Below are 4413 nucleotides of genomic sequence, written 5' to 3' on the forward strand. Positions count from 1 at the left end.
TTCTCGTGTTGCCATTTTGGTCTCGTCTCCTTTACTCCTTCTGTACTGCTGCACCTCCCCATTTACACCAGAGATCTGGTCTCCTCTCCTTCCTCCCTTCTGTACTGCTGGACCTCCCCATTTTACACCAGAGATCTGGTCTCCTCCCCTTCACTCCTTCTGACTGTGACCTCCCCACCTACACCAGAGATCTTGTATATGCTTTCAATGATGGGATGCTCATGTCTCTGCTCTAACAATGGGAGTGTTCGTTGTCCCAAAGGTGGGAAGGCAGCTTAGGTTCAAAATAAGCGCATAGAAATGAATTGGGCTTATTTTGGGACAGATTTTTTGTCGAAAGTGTGAAAACCCTCTCGCTCACGCCTCTTTCTCCCAAGCCCCTCCTGCCACTCACAGCAACAAAGTTGAGAGATAACTTCTGCCTCTCCGACAAACGGTTTCAACTCACTATTTGCATTTGAGGTTTGGTCCAACAGAAATTGGTCATATGGACACCGAAAACACAAAGAGACATTATTTTTACTGTAATAGAGGAGAAGTTAACCTTTCAAACCATACCCTGTATATGTTTTGTCAGCGCCTGACCTATAGATTATATATACCATAGATTATAGTTTGGTCAGGGTGTGAATATCGTGTGTGTGTTTTCTATGGGGACATTCTATGTTTGTATTTCTATGTTCGGCCGGGTGTGGTTCCCAATCAGAGGCAGCTGTCGCTCGTTGTCTCTGATTGGGGATCATACGTAGGCAGCCAGTTTTCCTGCCTGGGTTGTGGGATCTTGTTTGTGTTCGGTGAGTTTTGGCTTGTTAGTGTATAGCCTTCCGACGTCACGTCACGTCGCCTTTGTTGTTTTTGTATGTTTATTCAGTTTAATAAACATGTTGCGATTTCACGCTGCGCCTTGGTTCATCAACGACCGTGACAATGTTCCAACTCCTCAAACGAGAGCAGACACTCATATAAACAGATGTACCAACGAACATTCATTCACGAAAATTTATGCTCAGTTTGTCATGCGCGCAACGGTACCACAATATCGGTACCGCTAGCAGTATTTCAGCCAAAGACTGTTATACTAGCTGGACAGTGGTGATGTATCTCAGCTGGACAGTGGTGATGTATCTCAGCTGGACAGTGGTGATGTATCTCAGCTGGACAGTGGTGATGTATCTCAGCTGGACAGTGGTGATGTATCTCAGCTGGACAGTGGTGATGTATCTCAGCTGGACAGTGGTGATGTATCTCAGCTGTGCAGTGGTGAGCTGTGTAATTTTAAGCAATGCTGTAGTATTGTGTAGAGCTATTGCTTCTGATTAGCATGTTAAGTTATTGTATGTTAAGTAATCCATAAAGTAATGTTGTAAAGTGACTCAGGGCTAATGGTCACTAAGCTACTGGGTAGCTAATCCATGTTGACATGAGCGGTTGCGTTGCAGTAGAGTCCAGTTTGACTTTGACTTGTCTATACTTGTACATTTGCCGTCCAGCTGCAGTCGTTATGGTTGAATTAGCAGTTGTTGTGGCGATCCACAGTAGAGTTGTGGTTGAGGTGGGCAGACGACCACTATAGGCCCTTCTTGGTGGGAGCACTGAGTTTCATCATTCCTCTTATCCTCTTAACAACTCCTGACAAAGACCTGCAGAGAGAGAGAGAGAGAGAGAGAGAGAGAGAGGGAGAGACAGAGAGAGACAAAGAGGGACAGAGAGTGACAGAGACAGAGACAAAGAGACAGAGCAGACAGAGACACAGAGAGAGAGAGACAAAGAGAGACAGAGACAAGAGAGAGAGAGAGAGAGAGAGAGAGACAGAGAGACAGAGACACAGAGAGACACAGAGAGAGACAGACAGAGAGAGACGAGAGAGAGAGAGACACAGAGAGACACAGAGAGACGAGGAGAGACAGAAGCACAGATGGTGTTCCTTTAGAGTGTACAGTCAGAATGCCCTTGTGCAGAGGTGGGATTTATGTGTGTGTTCTCTTTTATCACAAAACAGCTTAACCCAGTCACACCCAAACACTCAACACCTAAACACACACACACATACACACCAAGTCAACTGGAGAGATTTTCTCACACAGCGTGAGCTTTTTGATGTTATGTATGGTTAGAGAGGGTGGGTTCAGTGTGTGTGTTACCCATTCAGCATATGTGTGTATTCAGGTCAGCAGAGAGAGAGGCTGTGTCTGGTTGCCTGAGCCCTACATCCACCCCGCCATTAGCCATCAGGCCCCAGTGTCTGGTATTACGCGGTCAAAAGTTGTTCTTATTATGATCAAATTCTATTTTTTTGGTGCCATTCAGCATTCATGCGCCATCGGGAGTTTTCCACAGGAATACGTGTATAACGTCAGCACCATCACACACACACACACACACACACACACACACACACACACACACACACACACACACACACACACTATGTCACTACTCACCTCCGTGGGTTTATAGCAGTCTATTAAGGATTCCTAGAGAGAGACAGAGTGAGAGAAAGAGGAAGAAAGAGAGAGGGAGACAAAGAGAGAGGGAGGGAGAGGGAGAGAGAGAGAGAGAGGGGGCAGAGGGGGGAGAGAGGTAGAGGAGAAAGGGAGGTAGAGGGAGAGAGGGGGAAGGGAGAGAGATAGAGGGAGGGAGAGGGAGAGAGAGGGAGAGAGAGGGAGAGAGAGGGAGGGAGTTGTAGATTGTTTACAATGTAAGTGATTTACCATTCCATATCAATAAAGTTTATTGAACTAAATAGAGAGAGACCAGATATTAATGTACGTCAACTGCTAGGCACCAGGTGATTTAAAACTTCATCAATTGATTCTATCCAGGCTGTATGTTGATTGAACAAGTCCTACAGAAGGAGAGATCTGCTCAACATCTACTTCAACGAGAGAACAGGACGGTGTTTCACATTATTAAACCACACATCAAATCGAAATGAAGAGTTATACACACCTAAACACAGTGTAACACACAGTTCTATGAAGTTACTATAAATTATTATAATGTTTTTATTAAGTGTTATTAAGATCTTATGAAGTATTATGAAGGTCTTGTGAAGTGTTATCTAAGTATTTTAAATTGTAATGGTTTAGCAGATCATAAGAAAAAGACGATCAGTATTTACCTACTAAGAGAGAAGGAATATAATATCTATTGTTTACAGGAAAGTCATTCAACAAAAGGACTGGGGGGCGACATATACTTCTCCCATGGGCAAAGAAATAAAAAAAGGGGTGATGATATTAATTAACAGTAATTTCGATCCGAATGTGCAAATTGTCCAAACAGATCCTCAAGGTAGATGGATTATTTTAATTATGTTATTGGACCATAAACAGATATGGCTCATTAAGCTTTACGACCAAATAATGATGATCCACGCTTCTTTGACAATATATATAATAAATTATCAACCCTACAAGCAATTCAAGACTATTATTATGGTGGAAGGGAATTATAATACTGTTTAATAAAAATAGCTCTCAATGGACCGTAAAGGGAAATCACACTACACACTATCACCCTCTTAAGGAAATCATGAATGTCATGGATACATTAGAACTAGTGGATATATGGAGGCTGAAATATCCTGACCTAGTGAGATATACATGGCGGAGGCTCAATCAAGCTAGGCGGTCTTGACTTCTTTCTTATGTCATTCTCCTCTGGTACCAAACGTTTTTAGAAAGTGTTGGTAGGGGACAGAATGTAGTCGGACCATCACATAACTTGCATATAACATTACTCTTAAGAATAATTAATATTCTTATTAATTATTTGATTTCTACATGATTCCATGTGTGTTAGTTCATAGTTTTTATGTCTTCACTATTATTCACAATGTAGAAAATACTAAAAATAAAGAAAAACCCTGTAATGAGTAAGTGTCTCCAAACCTTTGACTGGTACAGACTATTTTTTACCAAAAATATATATACGGGGATTGGAAATGAAGCAGACAATTACATTGATGGAAGCTACAATCATTATGCAATATTACCCACACAAAAAAATAAAATGGTGTACCTGTAATTTGACAGCTCTCTCATCTTCACTGTTGACTTCCAGCAGGTCATCAATATCAATCTCTACCTCCGCATCTCCTCTTCCTGCAAGATCACACACACAGTCAGAGATACACACACCAGAAATTATTACATATGGAAATCAAGCTACGACAATGGGCCTCAGGATCTCATCACGGTATCTCTGTGCATTCAAATTGTCATCGATAAAATGCAATTGTGTTCGTTGTCCGTAGCTTATGCCTGCCCATACCATAACCTCCCACCGCCACCACGGGCCTCTGTTAAAAACTTTGACATCAGAAAACCGCCTTCCCTCACACCATGCCATCTGCCGGTACAGTTGAAACCGGGATTCATCCATGAAGACCACACTTCTCCAGCATGCCAG

At 42.5% G+C, this 4413-nt stretch overlaps 1 long non-coding RNA gene across 1 annotated transcript; it reads right to left on the reverse strand.

Moving 5' to 3' along the window:
* Window positions 1-1629: 1629 nt before the first annotated feature.
* Window positions 1630-4094, reverse strand: LOC123488298. Its single transcript, XR_006660006.1, has 3 exons — window positions 4024-4094; window positions 2442-2474; window positions 1630-1640 (listed from the first exon to the last, which is right to left on the reverse strand). It is a non-coding gene; the product is annotated as an uncharacterized LOC123488298 (long non-coding RNA).
* Between the last annotated feature and the right edge of the window lie 319 nt (window positions 4095-4413).

Source organism: Coregonus clupeaformis, unplaced genomic scaffold (assembly GCF_020615455.1).
Source record: "Coregonus clupeaformis isolate EN_2021a unplaced genomic scaffold, ASM2061545v1 scaf2136, whole genome shotgun sequence".
Taxonomy (NCBI): Eukaryota; Metazoa; Chordata; class Actinopteri; order Salmoniformes; family Salmonidae; genus Coregonus; species Coregonus clupeaformis.